The sequence below is a fragment of the Pavona decussata genome, unplaced genomic scaffold (genome assembly GCF_977016875.1).
Source record: "Pavona decussata unplaced genomic scaffold, jaPavDecu1.1 SCAFFOLD_45, whole genome shotgun sequence".
NCBI classification, from domain to species: Eukaryota; Metazoa; Cnidaria; class Anthozoa; order Scleractinia; family Agariciidae; genus Pavona; species Pavona decussata.
The window spans coordinates 269983-292370 of NW_028145467.1; the positions used below are offsets into that span (position 1 = coordinate 269983).

The 22388-nt window shown below is 38.1% G+C and overlaps 1 protein-coding gene, 1 long non-coding RNA gene and 4 pseudogenes across 2 annotated transcripts in view; 2 read left to right on the forward strand and 4 right to left on the reverse strand.

Annotated features, from left to right (window-relative positions):
• Positions 1-22388, forward strand: part of LOC146482488 (mitochondrial inner membrane protease subunit 1-like) — a 348467-nt gene that overhangs the window by 22592 nt on the left and 303487 nt on the right. The gene's annotated exons all lie outside the window — the stretch shown is intronic.
• The window catches only part of LOC146482489 (uncharacterized), an 82129-nt gene that overhangs the window by 6482 nt on the left and 53259 nt on the right, over positions 1-22388 (forward strand). The gene's annotated exons all lie outside the window — the stretch shown is intronic.
• LOC146482490 (uncharacterized) lies at positions 562-4421 on the reverse strand (annotated as a pseudogene).
• On the reverse strand, positions 10424-11765 carry LOC146482491 (uncharacterized; annotated as a pseudogene).
• Positions 12967-14476, reverse strand: LOC146482492 (uncharacterized; annotated as a pseudogene).
• LOC146482493 (uncharacterized) lies at positions 15889-22191 on the reverse strand (annotated as a pseudogene).

A 22388-nucleotide genomic window follows, 5' to 3' on the forward strand; every position in this document is an offset into this window, starting at 1 on the left:
ACAGTTTAATAAAAGTGAAAACTAAGCATAAAAATATTAACAGAAACCTTTGATGAAAAGCGAGAAGACTGGAATTGCATTAGAGCTGTAGCTAGTTGTGTATGAACGTGCAACCATGCCCTGGATAATAGCCATTATACAAAGAAACAAAGAAAAAGGAAAACTCAACCAAGTGTAAAACTGTGGCACAATATAAATTGAAGCTTCATCACAGATGTACATTATTCTGGGCTGAACCTCATTTATACTCAAGGTGGTGAAGAATATTGTCTTCTAACTCTGATCACTTCTCAAGCTGGGGCTACCTTGCAATTACCTTTTTCTAGACAACCATACTTTTCCAAGATAAATTGCCAGTAAGTGGCTTCAGGGGGAAAAAATGTACTGTTGCATTAGAGCTGTAGCTAGTTGTGTATGAACGTGCAACCATGCCCTGGATAATAGCCATTATACAAAGAAACAAAGAAAAAGGAAAACTCAACCAAGTGTAAAACTGTGGCACAATATAAATTGAAGCTTCATCACAGATGTACATTATTCTGGGCTGAACCTCATTTATACTCAAAGTGGTGAAGAATATTGTCTTCTAACTCTGATCACTTCTCAAGCTGGGGCTACCTTGCAATTACCTTTTTCTAGACAACCATACTTTTCCAAGATAAATTGCCAGTAAGTGGCTTCAGGGGGAAAAAATGTACTGTTATCTTCATGGTCATTCCTAATATCTGCCCATTTCCAATGCACAGTCCAAGTACTTGATCCAAACACAGCTTTTCAAAACACTTTCTTATTGTTATACATTTTTTTAGTCCACAGCACTTAATAATAAGCTTTTTTCACCCATCTAAAAGTAAATATACAATGGATTTACATATGTTAGATTGAAGTTAAAAATTCAATCATAAACAAACAAGCCTTGCGGCCTGTGCCATAAAAGAGCTTGCATGTCCGTGGATTCTAGACCTTGGTATTTCTACTGGTTCTGGTACCGATCTTAAGTTATAGCTGTAGCTGGTACCGGTATTTCTTCTCAATTTCTTGAGCCTTAGGTTGAGGCAGTGCCCGTGTTTGCACTGGTCAGGTGTCGGTTCACTCTGTGGAGGCTGTGAACCTCCACTGCCTGTAGTGTCCTCACTTTGTTCAAAATAATTTTCTGCATTGTCATCATCATCTTTCATAATAAGGAGGCTGTCTACATACTCCATACTCCCAACATCTCAACTCAGTGCCCTTAGACATAGTTGTTGCACCTTTTTCTCATCCAAAGTTGAGATGAACTCCCAAAAGTTACTTTGCAATCAATATTATATCTCCTGATATTGGAAACAGTTACTTAATTTGATTGGGTGAAACCATAATCCAACAGGGGACAAAGAATATTTAATTCAACTTGTAGACAATTAAGTAATAATAATAATAATTGTAGTTACACTGTACCAGGAATCCACAGGCACAGTTAGTATCTCCGCTCCTAATCAGTTGGAGTCAGGCCATCGATGTCCCTTTCTTCATCTATTTTATTTATTTAGCTTCACCTAACTAAAATACAGATACCGATCTATATGCATGAATATGTAAAAAAAAAAATTATTGGGCAGGGAGACCACTACAGCATAGCCGATTACAGCAGATCCCATGTTAACTATTTAAAACTTGAAAACTAAAGCTACTAATATATAAACAAGAAAAATCAAGAGGAAAAAAAGAAAAAAAATGGAAGTTCAAATTGCTAGAAGCAGCATGTCTCGGGCACAGCAGAGTCCTCGCTATGTGCACCTGTGACAGATTGTTCTCCAATGAGCGCTGATAAGTAACAGTTCTACTTTGCTTAGAAATATAAGTAATAGCATCGCTGCTCAATGACTTAGTAGATCTAGTTAATTGTCTGGTTACAGGCAGAGTTTCACTATCACTGAAAACTAAGTTATTAACAGCTTTGTGGAAAAAGACTTAATCCAAAAATTCATGCCAGTAAGAGATAGGTAACAGATTCGTTAGTTAAAGGCAGGTCGTATAGGTTACATTGCAATGGAAGAGAAGCTTCAAAATTAGTTTTGTTGCACGGTGCTGCACGTTTTCAACTCTCTTTAGTAGACCAATGGATTATGGCGACCATACTTGGGTTGCGTAGCCAAGATGGCACCGGACGATAGAAAGGTACAGTGTACGACGCATTTGGGTGCTTTGGATGTATCTAGAAGCTTGGCGCACAAAGCCGAGGAGTTTGTTGGCTTTCGCACACTGTTAAGTGACTTTACAGTCACAGTCATCGGTATCACTACCTTCCTCATGCAGAATGTCAGTGAGTGGCTGGTCTTGATATGTTGTTATTCACTCTCTATAATCTCCTATTCCTTGTCTAAAGCAAGCACTGCACACAGTAAATGATTGTAAGGCAAGTGTTGTGAACAACAACAACATTTTATTATTTGACAATAAATCTGACACCCGTGAATGAAAAAAAATTGTGTCATTTACAGTTTAACAGACAAACTTTAAAAACAGTCATAACTGTCTCAAGAATGTAAATCCATAGGCTCAAACTACATTGCTGTTACTTAAAATACTTTGAATCTGCAATCTTGGCAAAACAGCTAAAACAGTTTTTGACTTCCCAAGGGGTTAACATGCTTTGACTTGAGTTGTCATATCTGTGCTGTAACAATGCCACCAGTTGCGTAAAATACTCACCCTGCTGGAACTGAGGTTGCAGGAGTGCGTAGATACTGCTGCAGGGTATCTATATCTATGCTGACTCCACCTGGTGAGAGGATTTTCTGTAGTGCTTATGGCTGGCTCTTTTTTGTTCAAGCAGACGTCTGCCTCACTTACCTCTTGATCTGACTTTGGCTTGTGAACAGCTGTTATGCAAATGTATCCAAAGAGAGTTGACAATGCGTACACACATACAACCTATATTTATACGCAATGAAATTTCAAAGCTGGTATGTGGCGTCATGTTCAAACAAAAAACAAATAAAATAAAGCAATAATTAAAATACATCAGCAAGGAATACAATCTAAAGTTCTTCAAACTACAAAACAATTAAAATATGTAAAATTCTTAGTACATTGCAGATGATGGCCCCTCTGAATGTATCAGGGTTTTGCATATATTTTGAAACAAAACTTGGTGTTATGTACCCAAATTTCAGTCTCAAAACAGCTCTGCTGTTACTGTCAGCATTGCACTTGCTTAACCATATCACTGTCGTCAGTTTCCTCCTGTTGGCTCAGTAACTTGCTAATCTGTGATTGGTTTTGCCTTGACAACAGCTTTTGCATTGAGGCAAGAAACAGCCCCTAATGTTAGTTCATGGTAGGCATCCAATAGCTCCTCCTCACAGAAATGGAGTCTTCTTGAAGGATAGCTCAAGAAGGGATGGTGGGGTTAAGAACCGCTTTGGTTTTTGTCCTGATATCTTGTTGACCATTGCAAGTTTTGCTTGTTTGGTTATCGGTGTCTTGTCAGCTTTCTCTGCCATGGTGCAATTAAACAGTTGGTGTTGTAGAGGTAAACAAGTGAAATAGTTGGAAGACTCACACTCTCCTCGCACAATGCTGTTTTTGCCACTTGTGGCTGAAGTGATTTATACACATTAAAGTAGAGTTCAAATAACTAATGCTGACTCTTTGGGGAACAATGTAATAACAACGGAAAAATGTACATTTTATTTAAACTAACACATGATTCCTGCACCAAACCAAACTAGCGTTTTGCCATTTGTCCAGAACACGGTTTACGAGATTGAAATTGACAAGATAGTGTGGCTATAAAAGCTAGATCTTAATTCAAGGGATGAGCAAACTAAAAATATTTGCTGAGGGTGACAAAAGGTTGTTTGTGTTTTCTTGAAGTTGCCAATACCAATAAATTCATCAGAATCCTAGTACATGTGAAGTTGGTTTCTGTCAGGAATGTTTTGGTTGAAAAATGCTAAACTTCCGCAGGAGTCGTCCGGAAGTTTTTTTAGTCTTTGTGTCAAGGTTATGCAATGCTATGCCAATAGTTTTATGGAAGTAATTGCCACTGATGAAAAGCTTGAAGAAATTGTTTGCTGGAGTATTACCTCCAAGGTCTCGTGTTGGGCATGGCACACAGAGAACTTCATCTACTACAATTTCTGATAGCATAGACCAGCACTGAATTGAATTTCGAGCCAAGTCAGCCACATTTTCAGCAGGTTATTTTTCATCACTATCCTCTTCATCTCCTCCCTTGCTGTCATCTACAAAGAGCTCTACATGTAAATTATTGTCATTTTCTTGTGGTTGTATATCACTAATTTGGTCAATGTCATTGTCCACATCATAAAAAATTGTTTTTCCCTACTTCTCTGCTGTTCTTGTTGAATGTGAATGGATTCTTTGATGGTGAAACCCGTGGAAATTTCTTGCTTTTCATCTGATGTGCAGGACATTGCTACTTCTCCTAGAAGCCATCACCTAAAAGCAAAATTGAGAAATTCAAGTAAATTCTATTATAGAATGGAATTTGTCAAGTGTGGCCTGAAATGATAGGTTATTCTTTGCTCACCATGTTTCACTGCTTTTCAACACCCAGGGAAAATTTATTTTTTAGTGTCAGCCAATGAAAACATGAGCACCATGGGTAAACATACATTTCCTTCAGGGCCTGTCATACTAACAAAATTTTCACCTCCTTGAACTCAACTTCCCCTTCCCCAGTTTATATAAAATAGTACTTGGAATTCCGAGGAATTCCTAGGAATTCCAAGTGTGTAGTAACCAATACGCATCCAACAATTATGCTGGCTTACCCAAACATTCTCAGAAATTCCTAGGAATTTTAAAGAATTTCTGGGATTTTTTGGGAATGTACAAGGAATACTTAGGAATGACTGGTTTTCTTATCTCAGGACCTGACATCACAGTGATGGTCTTAAAGTGATGTTCTAAAAGCATCATTGGTTAAGTTTTAGATTAAGTATTTATCTTATGAAACGACTGGGTTTTCAAAAGTGCAAAAAAGTTTTATTTACAAATTTTAACTAAAATACTACTGCATATTCATTTTTTTGTCATGAAGATAATATATTAAAAATTAAAACCATGCAGTTTGAATATAAAAGACAATTATTAACAGGATATGTAAAAACTTATGCAGAGAAAAAAGTCATCATTACAGAATAAGTCATTTTTTGAGATAACAATAAAATTATTTAGAGACAACATAAAATTAATCAAAAGCAATAACAATCAAGTACAATATTATTGTCACAATGAAACTGAAACAGCAACATCAGTATTGAAATAAAATGGTTTCTAGTCAGTTCTAATAGCTGCTGGTCAATTTGGCATATTGTTGGCGTAAGTTCCTCTGCTGTCTGTGAATTAAGTTATCAACTGTCAGTCTCTCCATTTTGCACCGTTCCTCCATGGCAACTGGAAGAATGAAAAAGATTTCATGAGGGGGAGGGGACACTGCAATATGGAAAGGCAAAGACCCTTTCTAAATAATTGTGGACATGTTGATCACATTAAAAATATGGTTACATTACTAAAGAACTTACAGTAGATCAAATCCAGCTTTTGCTTATGGAGGCCCCACATTTTCACCACCAGTGACAGATGTTCGCCCTTTGAGGGATGACTGCCTTACTCCATTAGGAGTGAATAGGTGGTAAAGTAGTGTTTTCAATCCCTCGAGGGGCTTTGTGGTATTTTTTACCATACGTAGCAACTGTGCCTGAAAAATGAGGAAACAGATTTGATTTAATGTATGGTAGTTAATCACATCAACTGACTTATCTAGTATACAACTGTTTTTGAAGTTGGAATTTTAAGTGCTTGAAATTGGGAGTGGTCCAGTTGTCTAAGACCACCAAAAAGCATTCTGGGCTATTAGTTCTTTGCAAAGTTAAGAGCCTGGTCACCCATGGACAAATTGATGGACATTACCCAGGCAAGCTAAAAATATTCAAATAAGATTACATTTAGTTAAACGTCTAATGATAAATATAAGCGAAACAAGTTTTACACTACGTTTCCATGACTCCTAGTCATTATTTTCAAGTGACAAGAAAAGAAATTGACAACTTAATATATACCGTGCAAGGCGATAAAACGTAAAATATATATATAAAGGTGACAAATTAAATAAATAGTTTTGCGCGGATAGAGTCTGATTGTGTGTTTTCCGTTTTAAAGAAGTGCAATGGAAAACTGTTTTGTAGATATGAGGTCTTACTACATTTTACCTCAGCAACATTTAAATATTAAAGTAGAGGAATAAAGCATAAGTTTTGTATCCCAAAAATATAATCTAGTCATCAAATCTTGGGATGCCTAGAGATTTTGGTGTTGACTGCGAGGATCAAAAGAAATAAGATATTTTTCACGTTGCAGCTGTATTTTATGCAATGCAAACAGGAAAATGTCATTTTTTATTTATACACATTTCGAGCATTTACTCCGAGAGTTTGTTTTCTTATTTAGAGTCAACTCATGCATAGATAATTAAATTACAGTGGGTGAAGGTGCTCATACCTCTGGGGTTTGCTGGTGCTCTCCACCATTCTCGTTGCTGGTACTTGGGTTTGCCTAATTGAAAGAAGAATCTTTTCATAAACAGATTGTAAAAACAATGCATTTAATTTTGCAGCCATTACTTAACAATAACCCTGAATTTGTCAAGTGAGGTGAGCTCCAGAGTTAAATTGCAAACAGTAGCCCCCTCTGAAAACATGCAATCTGTCTTTAAAGATTTGACTACTATTTCAGCCCTGCTGAAAAGAGGATTTTATTCTTAAATTTCCAGAACCCTTGATAAACTCAATTTTTTCCTTATTTGTAGTTGAACCAATTAAGAATGACTTCATGAAGAATATTATCCTCATTCTGGCTTTAAACTGGATTTAGGTCTTAATCCATGGGTGGTGTCTTGCATGGGATATTTGTCCCATTACACCTGCCCCTTTTGGGTCTTGTTCGCTTGCTATATACTGTAAGTGGAGTACCCAATAAAGCTGTTAAAAAAAATTCCTAACCTTCAACTCCTTCACAAGTCGTTTTAGACTTTTAACCTCATTTCTGAGATTATCCATTTCTGCCACTCCAATTCTTCAGTGAAGTGGGCAGAAAATGATTCCCAGTTTGAGTTACTGCCCACTTCACTGTTTGGAACCCTTCCAGGACCTGGTGGGCAGTCCAGAGACAAATCTCCAATCTCATCATCAAGTAAGTGCTGTGTGAAACTTCTGCGGTGGTGCATTGGATGAGATAATGGTGTTAGTGTGTGTTCAAATGGTTCAATGTCAGGTGACTGTGAAGAAGTGATTAATGTGTTTTGCATGTGGGGTGGTGAATGTGTGCGTGATGTAGTGAGGCCTGTGTGTATGTTGCGATTTGATAATGGTGAAATATGGGGTGCTGATGCATGTTTATGTAATCTACTAATGGGTGTACTTGTCTTGTGGTTTGTTGGTGGTGGGGTATGCATTGGTGTATGTGCATATGATGTGAAGGTGTGTTTGCCTGTGCTGTGGTTTGCCTGGTGACATGGGGCAGTGTTTGTGTTTTTGGTGCAGCAGGTGTGTGTGTGAAATGTTTTGTTGTTGGTTTGTAGGCTGGTGTGGATGCATTCTCCTTGTCATCTGGTGTAGCAGGTGCATGCGTGACGTGGTTTTTTGGTGTTTTGTTTGACATGGATGCATTCTCCTTGTCATCTGGTATGATGACAACGTTCTTCCTAAATGCAGAACGTTCCCCAAGAATTGTGTCAATTCTTTTCTGCTGAACTGACTGTTGAAGCTTTGAAAAGATAAGGAGAAAACATAGCTTAAGGATGTTGTTCAGGTCAAGATTACTACCAACTTTCACTGATACAACAGGAAGAAATTGTCCTGTCACATTACAGTAAGCAGGCAAAATAAAACTGTTTTCATTTCACAACTTTAAAAACTTTAACATAGCAAATATAAGTAAGGCAAATATTTAGGTGTGAACAATTTTATTTAACAGATAGAAGGTATATTACTAGCATGTGGGAATACTTCCAAAAATTGGTGAAAGGTTGTAATAATAGTACTTTCTTTCTTTCCAGGTTTTCCTTTTTTCCTCTGCATCATTATCTACAGTAAAAAAATTAACCAATTAAAAAAGACTTCATAATGTACAACTTACAATACAATCATCCTTTCTGTTTCTTAGGCTTGCTCCTCTTTTTCTTTGTGGGCGGTCCTTCAGCTATATTAAGAAAGTTCATTACATATATCCATTAGTATGCTTATAGTTTGGAGGCCTTCACACTGTGAGAAAGTGTGGAAACCTACATTATTGGTATTTTAGGATTGAATAAATCAAAGAAGAGTATGGGAAGTAAAATGGAATGTGAATTTGAAATCAGAAATACCAGTAAAATATATTTGTTACCTTTGTCATCTTTTCCAACTTCTTTTGTACTGGCCCTCTCTTGAACTTCAGTCTCATCTGAATGAAACAAAGTAACTTCTTAAATTCAGGCCATATGTTAAAACAATCCATAAAATAATGGTTGTGACAATCAGGGTTGTCAAAAACATTTTAACTACTGTAGAAGGAGAATCTAGGAAAGTAGATGGCACTGGAGGCAAAAACACCATTTATCCCCTACATTTTTCTCTTTTACCAGAGAAATGTAGCCATTGAAACTATGAAAGTAACTGGCGATATTACCGGTCGCCAGCGCTTTTTTATAACCCTTGATGATAATAATTACTACCACTGCTAATTATGACCTGTTTTTTTATTGTGGGAAGGGCTTCCTTCCTGGTCAGCTATATTTTTGGAGATCACTTTTGAAAGATCCTTGAGGTATGGCCCGAATTTTGTAACTTTAAACCATTGTAATACGTGAAAAATATAATTTAATGATTTTCAGCAGCATGTCTGTCATTGAGTTCAACTATAATATCCAAACATTCACCCATGTGAACAGGGAACAAAAAGGTTTAACAAGAATTACACTAGGGCCACGGAGTGGCCTGAAGTGTTCTGTTGGAGGTTGAGAATCATCTGAAGAGAATTGTTTTTCTTGTGACACTTTGCAGAAAAAGCTGGGTTTCGGCAGGAGGACAGCAACCACGAACAGTCTCTCTCGTGAGATTTGTGACATCTTGAAGACATACTTGGAAAGGGCAATCTCCTGAAAAAGAGGAGAAAATTAAAGAAAACAAAACAAAGCAAGCAGATACAAACTTACCTGCGGACTATATTGAAGTACAAATGAAAAAGCCACAAGCATCATGGGACCACAAGGTCTTGGTTCATGGAGCCTCCTGGGTAGATGTGGGACTGGTGAAAAAGTTGTGAACAAAGATGCAAAAATTGTCAGCAATAATGTGGTAACCTTTGTTGAATAGACCAGCTTTGGTCATAAATCCATCCACCACATTATATGAATGATCAAACTTTAATGGGAGCATTTTTCTTTCAATAGACCATGTTGTGAAGGGGAAATCCAGTGGCAGAATCAGTCACAGTAAAGTTTCACCCCCTACTTGTGGTGGTGTACGTTGGAAATGTATTGCATTACAAATTGCATTGCATTCTGCTCTGTTTTTCATGCCAATCAAGCTTGATAGAAACAAAATGACGAGGAACAAGATACCTCTTATGGGCCTCATTCAAGCTATTCAATAACAATTGAAACTTGTGAAGGAGATTTTAGTGCTCCGAGTTTTGCTGACCATCTTCGCTCTCTGTCATGGCAGTGCTTGGAGATAAGCTGAAAGACATTTCTCGAGATAACTGGTTGAAAATGTGGAGTTGATAGACAGTCAAACTTTGTGGACTAGTTGCTTTTCACATCCTTGCTCTGCTGTGAGTGGACAAATTTTCACCAGCTCCTCGAAAGAACTGCATTGCATATTTTCGTATGCCAAGTACTATCTTGACCATGGTTTGGGTGGTTACAAATAGGTGAAACTAAGCTGCTGGAGTTGAACCTGGCACAAGTATGTTCTGTATTCCAGGACTGTGAATGGTGAAGGCTGCATCAGCGAGTTGGTCTTCATGTTTAGGTGGATAAACCTCTGTCCTAGGTGCTGCTTTTCCCTCTTTTTGAGAACTGACCAAATTTTTTCCAGATTCCAACCTTTGTTCTTCACTGAAAAAATCATTTTCTGAGAAAATATCGGTACTCTTTGCTGCAGAATTTAATTTGATGTGTGAATTGCTACTATATGATGCCATGTTGAATTCAATGTTCCACGTAATTTTTGGATTACAAATGGTGGGCGAAAGCAGTAAAATTATCCCTGTTGTGTATCCAAATTCTTTCCAAAATTATTCTTTTTTTCCTAGACAAATTTTGATTAGTTAAGGATAGTATCAATGGACCAATGAAAGTGGCCCCTTGCACTAACAGGTGGTTTATGCTTAGGATGATCTGATCGGCACCCAGCACCATCACACTGAAAGTTCAGTGGAAATAAAACAGAAAGTGACAGACTGGAGCCGTGCACCGCCCCCGTTCCAAGACTTGCAAAGCATACTGGAAAACGAGAAACCAGATGGCTCAGAAACCTCAGCTGGTTAGGCATATGACGGTCCAGGGGTCGAAGAGCCAGCTGCGTGAAAATTAAACAGCTGCACGTTCATGCAAGACCAATCGACCAACTTTGTCGCGGCCGCATGTTCACGGAACACTCGGTCGTAGTTCAGCCACACTTTGCCACTGAAATGGCGATGGGTTCGCAGAATGAGTAACTTGTACTGCGTTAAATCTTTCCAATGGTGGGGAAAGTGAGAAGATAACACGAGTGAAAAGATGGAAAACGCTTCCATAGGTCAATACAAGTCGGCCATCGAACATGAGCTGGGGTTCAGGCTCTCGTTGTTGAAGGTTGGGACCCAAGAGATCGCTTAAATCAACGTATTTGCCGCCCACGATCTGGGTCACTAGCTTCGCTGGAACAGGAGAAAAACCTGGCCCGACAACGAACGACTGATCAAGGAGAGAAGCGGGCTGAGTGGAGAGCCCCGGAGCCTGTTGAATCACATTGCTTGGCGGAGTAAACGAGGACGCAAGCGACATGACGGGCGCAGCGAACGTTGCACTAACGAAGGGACAACAACACAAGAAGCTGGCCTACTTTGTAACGGCTGTCCAACAGGAACTGCACTCCCCGAAGCCAAGAAACTCGCTGCTAAAGCATCCAAGGAATTTGAGGCGGAACGCCCCCAGCACTCGCGGTCGCCATAGCACTTGGTAACGCTTGAACTTGATCGGATACAGGAGGTTTCTCGGCCGCCACGGCCGCTCGGACCGTTTACGTAATTAAGATAATGATCTCAGGCGATAAAGGGGGCACCGCTGAAGCCGCCAAAGTCGCACTAGCAGTCGTGGAAGGCAGAAACGTCCCATCAGCAGTCAAAGTTTCACAAAGAGTGCTCGATGAACCATCCGCCGTAGATGGCGCATCGTCAGCGAAAAGCCGAGCGTGTAAGCTATTGTTAGTGTTTCGGGAAATAACGAAGACGTAAAACGAGAAAACTGGACGAAAAAGAAGCAACAACCTTAGACAGCATGAGCTCCGGCAAGTAAACAGATGCGAAATGAACTGGCACAAACATGTGAGCTGTAATAACCCAGGGGCCCCTGCAAAATGGAGTGGCCGCCCCCACATGCCCCAGCCCTGCGGGCACCACTGACCAGCAATTGCCTCGATTTTAACTTCGCCTAAGTTACATTTAGCCACATACAATAAGTATAATAGGTAATCAGAAAAACACGGCTTAAAACGTGTGGTACCACACCTCATTACAATTACACTTCTCTGCTGAAGGAGGCACTGTTGCAGTAATCGTTTGTGGATTTGACAGGGTAGGCCCTCCGGGAAGTGTTCAGTGTTTCTTATAATGTTTATGCATTATTTGTGGATGTTGGTGCAATTTGCGAGGAACTACGCTTGATGAGAAACTTTTTATGAAGGTGCTGTCAGTCACTCCCCCACCTAAAGCCAAACTTGATTTGCAATTTGCAATAATGGGATAGCTGAGGCAAGCGTATTTGACTCGAGAAGCTCAGTGGAACTTTATCATGTATGCCAAGTAATCTGAAATATCAGAAATGGTCAGAGATTGCTGGTTTTCAAAAAGTGGTGCAAAATTTGCAAGTTTGTGTCGACCCCCATATACAGAGAGACGTCCACCTTCGGTTTTTTCTTGGCTGCATGAATTGTGATTCTTACCCCACCCATTTTTACATTTACCCTCCCCTTGTCATGTTGGTCATAGGTCCCTAGGCTAACAAATTCTTGCAGTAACAAGAGAAGAGAAGTAGAAGAAGATGCACTTTATTTGAATACATTGCAGCCTTACTTATATAACATATCTAATTATCAGCATTAAATTCACAAATAATAAGAAACGGAATTGTGAATAAATCAACAATATTAAAAAAATATAAATATAACCTAAAGATTAAACGTATAATATTGGCATGGATTGCTGAAGATATAAAAAAGCTGTTCCTAAACCTATTGTTTTACAGCATGGTACAATGTGCGCACATGCCTAAATGGTAATTTTGACAATGTAATTCTCAACACTCTTTTATAACATCAAGTCAATTCAACTCTATCACTGTATTAAGCAGGTTTCATTGATTCATTTGCCATACATTTGGGGTGCATCTCTCACATTCCTTAGAGTCACACCCATTCTAATAACCAAACACATTTCCGAGGGTCTAGAAGTTGGTTGTTCTCTTGAGCACAATATCTCTACTCTGCTTTATGCTGGAGAGTTTAAATTTAGCAAATGTTTTTTATGTTGTCAGAGCTATGCATTGACGTACTATTATAAAGAAATTGTGTTTTGATCAGGAATGAGGCCTTCACCTAGAACACTTAACAAAATGTGAAATACCGTCATTGAAAAATGTTAATATCATGATAGGGTGTCACAAACCATGTCAAAGTAGGTCATGCACAGATCTATTTCTATTCAACAAAAATGTGAAAATTTCATTGAGTTATCAGAAATAGTTTTTGAGATATTCTGTTTATGGTGGCTGAACATGTCTAAAACATGGAATCTGAGAAAATGGCATTTAAAGTTAATAATGAGCAAAGTTCACCAGGTTCAGTCCTAGAAGGCTCCAGCCTCGTCCTTCAATAGCCTCCAAATGGTCACTGTAGCCCTTCTTCAAGGTTCTGACGTGTTCTCTCCTCTCCTTGGACTGATCAGAGCTCTTTCTGCGGGCATGACGCAATCTATTATAGTCCAGCTTTTTTGCAAGCCTCGCTACAGTAGAGTCCTGGAGTAATTCCTAGCTCTTTAAGGGCAAGTTTGATAGAGTCTGACCTATCATTGAAATGAGACACTGCAATATCAGCAGCAAGTTGCCAAATGAGTGCATTTATTGCCTCATTTCGGTTTTGTGTGCCACCATGGAGACAGCGCCTTAACAGATTTTGGTCACTGAGGGCTTCAAAAGTTGAATGAACTGCATTGGCAACAGAAGGCAGTGGATGTGTGTGCCTGTAATCTGTTGTTCCCTCCATGAGTTTTCTCCTGGGGGACACAAGTCATGGTCTGGGTTTTCACCACTGGATCGAGTATGTTGCCATATGGCCATGATATCATTTGTTTCGGATGGCCTTGCCATAATAGACCTGTAGCTGATCTATTTTGTTGTTTGTCAGCCTTCCAATACCACTGAAGCAAGCAAAGGCATGACCCCAGAACATGCCCGATGCACTCCAGCTTGGTAACCTCTTTTTCACCATAAACAGCTTTATCCACAATGAGCTTGTGGGCTCTGCTGTTCCCATCTCCCACAAACTCTGTGTATCGGACTGCATAACTTTCAACTGACCACTGAAATATAGCAAGAAGGCCAGTGGCATCCATTTAAGGATTACAGTTTCCATCAGATTCCATCAGTCGAGGGATTATAGCACCACTTTTACCCAGCCTCCTTACCATTTCCAAATCAGTGGCGGCTGCATCTGGTTCCTTCCGATATAGACAAATAAGTTCCAAAGGTAGCCTGTAGTTTCACAGAGGCTAAACATCTTATTCCAAATCAGGCTCTCTTTAGTGGGATGTACTGCTTGAACACAAGCTTTCCTTTCCACAAAAGTAATTCCTCGTCAATTGAAATAATTTTTTTTATTCTCTTCTGGGATATAATAGGTCTTGAACTTTGAAACAAGGTATGCAACAACAGGTCTGACTTTGTATAATCTGTCATGATCTGGGTCATTTGCATCATACTGACTGTTATTGGCAATTGCAGAAATTGCAGGATTGATTGAAAGTGGTTTCTTGGCATAACACTGTTGAAAATAGTCTTTCAATAGAGGATTTGTGCTCCAGTAGTCTGAAACCCCTGGTTTTCTCACAATTCCCATGAGAAGGGCTAGTGCCAGGAATTTCTTCAATTCATTTCTTGTAGCTTCTACCGATGTATTTGCACCTGAATTTGGGGGCAAATTAGGATTTGCTGTCTTGTACTGGGCAGCATACAAGTTTGTCTGTTTGATAGCTGAACGTGTAAACTTGGGTGAGCAGTAAATGGAAGAATTTGTGGTTGTCCATCGTTTGATGTCAACCGAATTCCTAACAGTGCATCTTCTTGTTGTCTATTTCTCCTCTCACCACGTCTGGCAGCTCTGTTTTCTTGTGGAGCCCCTCGACGGCGACCACATGCATGTTGATTTTCATTGTTGAAATTACAGCAAGGAAAAAACACCTCAGTTGAAAAGTACTCCTTGACATTTGAAGAAAAAAAAGAATTTCTTAAGACTTCAGTTGAACTGGTCCCACAGGTTTTGCTTTCATAATCTCTCTTTGTAGTGACATTCCATAAGTAATGTGTTTAATATACAGAGGTGTTGCTTTCTTGATGAACCTTGGTGCCAAATTTGTAATTACCATCTCCCACTCATTCAACTTTGAAGGATGTAATGAATAATTTTCTTGCATGATTGGATCTTCCCTTTTCTTTTTACACCCCACAAAATTAAATGCTTACAGTTCCATAGCTTGAATCCAGAAAATACAGAAGGGTGCTACATGTAGCATAAAAGTGGTGCTTTAGAATTAATCATTTCAAAGCACTTTGAAGGAAATGTCTATTGCCAAATGAATTTATGATCCTTATCAATAAAAGTCTTAGGAGGGGTGTGGAGTGAATCATAGACGGATGTGGGACATTGACATGCAAAGTAATTTTCATCAAAATTCCCACACAAAAGTCAATAGAATTTTTTACACCACTCAATGACCTTTTATTTCCTTTCTTAGTGGGCGATAGTTTAACCTGAAAAAGGTCATTTGAACATGCCCTTGTCTTTGTGTTTATTCCACCCCAAAGAAGAAACATATGATCTAGTGCATTTTTTTCCGACGTGGCCATGGCTGTAGTTAAGGACAACATGGTACTCCCTTGCAGAGGGTACAAAGATGAACCTCTACATTTATCCGGGCCAAAAACGGAACAACCAGTAATGTCAATGTCAGTATCAGAAATTGCAAATTCAACTAAAGTGATGGGGTTACCTAGCTCCCAGGTAGAAGGTTCGTTGTACCTTGCTCCACCAGTTAAAGCTATTCCTACTTATTTCTCTTTACGAACGCCTGGTTTTTTCTCCCATAAAATACAAGAAGAGTGCCCCTTGAGTACAAAATGTTGCTTGTGGCGAGTGTTCAGTAAATGCTTTTTCCGAGTTACCTTCCTTGTATCACCCAAGTACTCATCTAAAGATATAAACTTAAAATCTTCTAAGCTCCCGTAATTTCTCTTACGCATCATCAACCATATTGGATTCTGAAATTAGCCACATGTTATTGAACGATGCGTGCGCACAACTGAGTGAGAGAGGCAGAGAGTGGAACAAGCAATCTGAAATTTTACAAGGCTCGTGGGCTAACATTTCAATGTGCACTGTACTGTAAGCTTGACAAATCTATAACTTCACAAAAATCTGATTGCCTAGGACCGCTGGTGTCTAGTGAAGTGCTGGCATCTGCTTCAGGGCTGGTCCCTTGTGTTGTACTCACAACTTCTGAATAACAACTAGGCTGTTGTGTAGAGCTGATGGTCTGTTGTGAACAGCTGGTATGCTGAGAAGAGCATTCCTCTTGCACGGCATGTGATGATTCTATAAGAACCCCAAAAATATATATAAATCAGTATTCTTCGAAACAGGTTGTAAAATTCAAATTTTCAAGCAAACCAAAACTTCACATATAATTTGGAAACCTAAGCCTAACTAGGCCTGTAGCTGTAATCTTCTGTCTGTTTGTATATCTAGTTCATATTAATCATTAGATAACAGTCTATATGTACATGTAGAGTAGACCTCTTTACCTGGCAATACTGTCCGGGAGGCTTCAGTCATCTTGAAAGGGAGAACCTGGCTTGTCCAAAACTTTTCCAGTTGTGGACATGCATTGGACATGAAGCTTGGGTTGTAGGGCACCTCAACAGTAAAGATTCCTTTCTTGGTCCACACAACAAAGTTACACAAGGTCAGCACACTTACAAACATTTGAATCTGAACTTGGAAGTAGTACTGTGAAGTAGACTACAATGCAAATGCATTTCCATTTTTAGTGCCACCTAATTCTGGGGTTAGGAAAGCTTCTTTTGGGGCAAGATCTCTGTGTTTCCAGGGGCATTTGTATTCTATAACTCTGTCTGGGCAATCATTGGAACACTGGCATTTCTGACTATTATCAAGACTTGCCCCAAGGAAAGGCTTTGACTTCAAAATTAGAAAACTTTTCAAGAGCAGTTCCAGCTTGTGGTGGGTATGGCTGGCAACACGCTGATATGCCTTGTGAGCACTCTCTTCATGAAAGAACCCCCACTCCCTGGCATTTTGTGGTTCCATTTCCTGTTGCTTTTTTGAATGGATGTCAGGCCAATGCAATAGCTTCTACAAACTTTGGGGCATTTACAGCATTATTTTTTCTAGTGCCTCTTGGTGGGTGAAGACTCTCTTGCACTTTGAAGCTATTATGAAGCCTGCCTTATGTAGATACCATTCCTCACATTGCCACTGCTTTGAGGTGGTCCTTTCAACTTATTCCCTCTCTGTATTACTGAATGATAACAACTTCAAAACTTCTTCAGTTGAAATACTGCGACCATTTCTTAAAAGTTCTCGCAATTTAGTACATTTACATTTACTTTCAATTTCGTGGGTAAGGTTGTTAGAGACATCACACCAACGTTAAAAATGGTACAAGCTAACAAGATAAGTTAAATTAGATATGGCTTTAAAAGATAGATAAACAAAAGATGAAAATAATTGAAATACATAGATCATTCTGTGAAATACTTGGAAATCTTGGTCTTAAATATCTCTAAAGAATCACTTTCAACAATGTCTTTCGGTTGTTCGTTCCACATCCTCAGGGTGCATGGGAAAAAGGAATAATAATATACATCCTTTGTGGCATTCACATTTAAGAATTTATAATTATGACTAAAACGAGTTTTGGCACAACAGTTGGTATGCTGGTGCAGAAAACTATTTTGATTAATATCAACAATTCCATGACATTTTATACATGAGATTTAAGCTGGCTATTGTTCTCCTTGTTTCCAGACTGGACCATCCTAGGTCACTTCACATCCGAGTAACACCTGCATCTTGCCTGGAGTACACTGCCTCGGTTTGCACCTCTACCCTCAAGAATAAACCAGAGATCGTAATACTCCTTTCCTTCATCCATTTTGATTTTCATGAATGGCCGCACTTTGGCTACATACATATATGGACACCATCTAGATTCAACTGAGTAGTTAGTAAAGGTTCCATATATCCATCATTAAATAAGGTCGACAAGGCGGATGGCGTGTTTCCTGGTGCAGAATTTGTAGAACTCTGGGATCTATATGCCATATCCTGGAATGCAGCAACATGCATTTCATCAGAATGCAATGAAACTGAGCTGCCTTTTTTTCCTACTGTCGTTGCAGTGTTTCGAGGGCGATGTTTTGATTTGGGGTAGTAGATAGATAAAGAGAAACTTGGGACATTCTCAAAGTACCCTCAGTTCAGCATAAAAAAAATCACAATCCCACCCAAAATCAGAATACTTTCTTACGCTAAAAAAATCAGCATAAAAAATCCAAAAAAATCCAAAAAAATCAAAAATCCGACCACTTTGGTCCAAATCAAGTCTCCCTTGATTTTGCGTAAAAATTCTGGTAAAACCAAAATTCAAAAAAAAAATTCCAAAAAAATTCAAAGGGACTTTCCCTCAGCCTTCGCGGAGGCCGGTTAATGAGAAAAAATCAAAGGGACTTTCCCTCGGCTTAAACTTCCGGTTATTAATGAGAAAATGGTATAACAATGTTTTATTGACAACGGCTGAAACCAAAATATCCTTGTTTAATTGCTGATTTTACTTTTTTTGGATTCCAATATTCATCAGAAAAATTATAACTATCCTCCTCCTTAATTATTGATTCTTTTATATTTTTAAAAAAGTTAAATAGATTTAACATTATAATATCACATCTCTCTTTTAGAAAAAAAATTTCTTTTCAAAATTTTTTTTATCTAAATTTTTCTGGAAAATTAGAATAATTCTGTTTAATTGCCCAATATGCATTATTTTTATCCCAACATCTATCAGGGAATCCAAAATAACCTTGTTTAATTGCCCAATATGCATTAGTTTTATCCCAACATCTATCAGGGAATCCAAAATAACCTTGTCTAACTGCTAAATATGCATTATCTTCATCCCAATATTCTTCAGGGAATCCAAAATAACCTTGTCTTACTGCTAATTCTACATTATTTTCATCCCAATATTCTTCAGGAAATCCAAAATAACCTTTTTTAATTGCTTTATATACATTGTATTCATCCCAATATTCTTCAGGAAATTCAAAGTAACCTTGTTTAATTGCTAATTCTACAATATCTTTATCCCAGTATTCTTTAGGGAATCCAAAATAACCTCGTTTAACTGCATGAGTTACATTATCTCTATTCCAACATCTTTTTGGAAAATCATAATAACCTTTTTTAGCTATCAAAGTATTATTTCTTCTTCCAATATTTTTTAAAAAATCAAAATATTTATTAACTTTTTTGATATTAGTTTGATTTAAGGTATCAGCCACCCTTCAAGACAGTCCGCGCGCGGATCGCTGCCATATTTGAGGTTTCAACGTTTTTAAATAGATATGCTTGAGAGCTTTCTTTTAAAAAAAAAATCAGAAGAAAATATTATTTCTGTCGAAAGATATCGAGGGTAAAAGATTTTTTCTCGTTAATTATATTAATTGATCGTTGACAAAATTTGTCATACCCGTGTCACACATCAATTAACTTGTCTGTGAACTAGTAACTTGATGCTTCGACACAACACGTGCGAATTGTCTTTGTGTTGTTTATAGCTTTTAGTATTCTCCGTGGATATTTAGCGTTTGCTTCGGTGAAAATGCCGCCAAAAAAAAGAAAAATTCGTGTCCGTTTTCGTCATCGAAACCGAGAGCGAAAAAGAAATCGAAGAGCGAGTTTGACAAACAATGGGCCGCAAAATTGGCAGAGAGCGACAAAGGCTCAGTTTATCGGCAAGAGAAGTGGCTGGAGGAGTTGGATATTCAGAAAAGCGAAAATGCTACAGTTGCTGCGAGTATAAGCCGCTCCAAAATCCAGCTAGAAGAGCCATTTGCTGATGGAACGTGGAAAACAATAAGCGGTCGAGCTATCGCATCGAGCGAAAAGCTGCTTGAGAAACTGGACGAGTCTGTATCTTGTCGATTTTGCCAGGGCATGGAAGATGCAGCGACTAAGCATGGACTTGGTTCTACCTAGAGAATCCAGTGCGAGAATAAAAGCTGTCCGTCGCACAAGACAAATTATGTTTTTAATTCTTCCGAGAAGAGCAGAGCGTTTGAAATAGACCGGGCCTCTGTTCTTGGCGGCTTCGAGCAATCGGCGGCTTTGCTTTCGTTCGTGTTGATTTCGCACTGGTTTTCGGCATCTGTACCAACCTAGCCAACATTTCAAGAAACACAATATATTTTTATTGCTACATGAAAACCGTATTGTTGTTTGTAAATTAAACGATTACTATACATGTACATTCACTTACCTCAACAAATTTTGTCTTTTGTCCACACGCGGTGTAATTGAACTAACTGGAAGCAAAATAATTTATATTTCCCGCTGCCTTCCGCGAAAGTTTGTTCCTGTTACACGTTACCTGTCAAAGTCCTATTGTTAGAGAAAATTGATCCCTCTCTGATATCAATCAGTATAAACATTTAGGTGTTATAATCTCATTCCAGGTAGGATGCCGCCAAAAATGTATTTTCCATTTTATCTCCGAACGCAAATTTTGCCTATCGGCTCGTACATTTTGAACTCCAAGTCGGCAGCCTTTCAATCAATTTCGCTAAAATTTGGCCAGAGTGATGCCATATATCTCTTCTACAAAACCGTGTCTGCGAATTTTAATACTCCTCTTGATTTTAAAGCTAGAGCTTTTTTTCCACAAGGAGTGTTGACTAATTGCCTTCCCCAACTTCATTTGCTAATAAAAGAGAAACAAACGCACTTGTCAAAAATCTGAGACACGGTTTTTAAGTGGAACGTGTTGAGAAGCGAATGCGGTGTTAATTGTTTTCTTCCGTTTATTTCCGGCGGGAGTGGAACATGATTTATAGAGACGTGTATTTTTACACAAAGCGTTCCAATTTCGAAACACATTTAAGTAAATGGTTTTTGTTAGTTAAAATTCATAATCTGGAATTATTAAGCTTTTAAAAAATATATGGTTTATGTTGGGTTTTTATAAAAACAACTAACGCTACAGCGATCCGCGCGCGGTCGGTCCTGAAGGGTGGCTGATACCTTAAATATTCTTTTGGAAAATCACAATAGCTATTCTTAATTATTTTTTGAATATTTTTTGAAGTTAAATCAAAAATATTATATCTTAAAAATTTATAAGATAACCTCAACATGATTATTATTATAATCTTTTTTTAAAAAATCTTTTTCAAAAAGATTTTCTCTATCTCTTTTGAAAAAATCATAAAAAATATAATTTTTTTATGATTTTAATCAGAAAAACTACAAATCCTTAAAATTTTTTATCTGAATTTTTAGGAAAACCAAAATAACATTGTTCAATTGCTATTTCTACAACATTTTTATCCCAATATTCTTCAGGAAATTCAAAATAACCTTGTCTAACTGCTAAATATACATTAGCTATATTCCAATATTCAAAAACTCAACCAAAAAAAATATATCAATAAAATTCCATAAATCCCAAGGAAACAAATAATTACAAATAAATTGTTTTTATATCCATTTTTTTTCAAAAAGATTTTTAAAAATTACTTCCTTTGGGCTTTGTGGATTTTTGAGACTTGTCTTTATCAGATTTCTCTTCGGATGTTTGTTCTTTCTTCTTTGAATCTTTTGCGAAGCATCTAGAAACAAAGGATGGAATTGTCTCTCCCTTGTGAATTCTAGAGCAAAATTCTTTCTGAGGATTGTTCTTATATCTCTTTACTTTAAACTTCTTTCCTCCTTTCTCCACAATTAATTCTGTGATGACCACTTTCAAACACGTCTCGTATTTGCAAATCTCTAGATTTTGTTGAAGTTCCGTAACAGTATGTGCAAAAACACATTCATCTCCTCTCTTACAAGTTTTTTCTGGATCAAAAGCATACTTGCAGGGTCGATTTTTCTGTGGTTTGACTTCCTTTTCAGGTTCCTTTGGTACCCTGAAGTTGATGTGGGATGGTACTCCACTGCGACGAATTATTTTTACAGGGAAAGTTCTCTCCCTCTTAAATTCTGGAGATCATCCAGAAGTTCTTTTTTCTTTGTCGCCCGTAATTTGTGGAAATTCTTCGAGATCGATTTCTTCACATTGTGAATCTACTTTTTTCCACTCATAAAGCTTGAAAAACCTTTCATTGCATAGGAAACGCTCCTTACGCTCTTCCTCTGTTTCTTGAGGTTTTTCTGATATTTCTTCTTCGATTATCTCTTCGAATGTGAAGAGAGACTGATCACAAATGCAACCATCGGCGCACTCGCCCTGATTTTCGTTTTCACAGAAAAAGAAGGCGTCTGCATCTTCTTCTTCAAAGAAATACTCATCTTCGAGGAATTCCTCCTCTTCTGAAGAATTATCATCTTGAATCTCTTCCCAAGAATCTTCAAGGGATTTCTCAAAACTCATTTTTTATATGTTTCGAAAAAATGTTTTTTGCCAAAAATAATTTCCAAATAATGAATCCGCAATATGTCGAAAATATTTTCCGAAATAGGCCCAGGAGTGTCTTCTGCACATATGATCTAGTGTATTTTTTTCCGACATGGCCATGGCTGTAGTTAAGGACAACATGGTACTCCCTTACAGAGGGTACAAAGATGAAC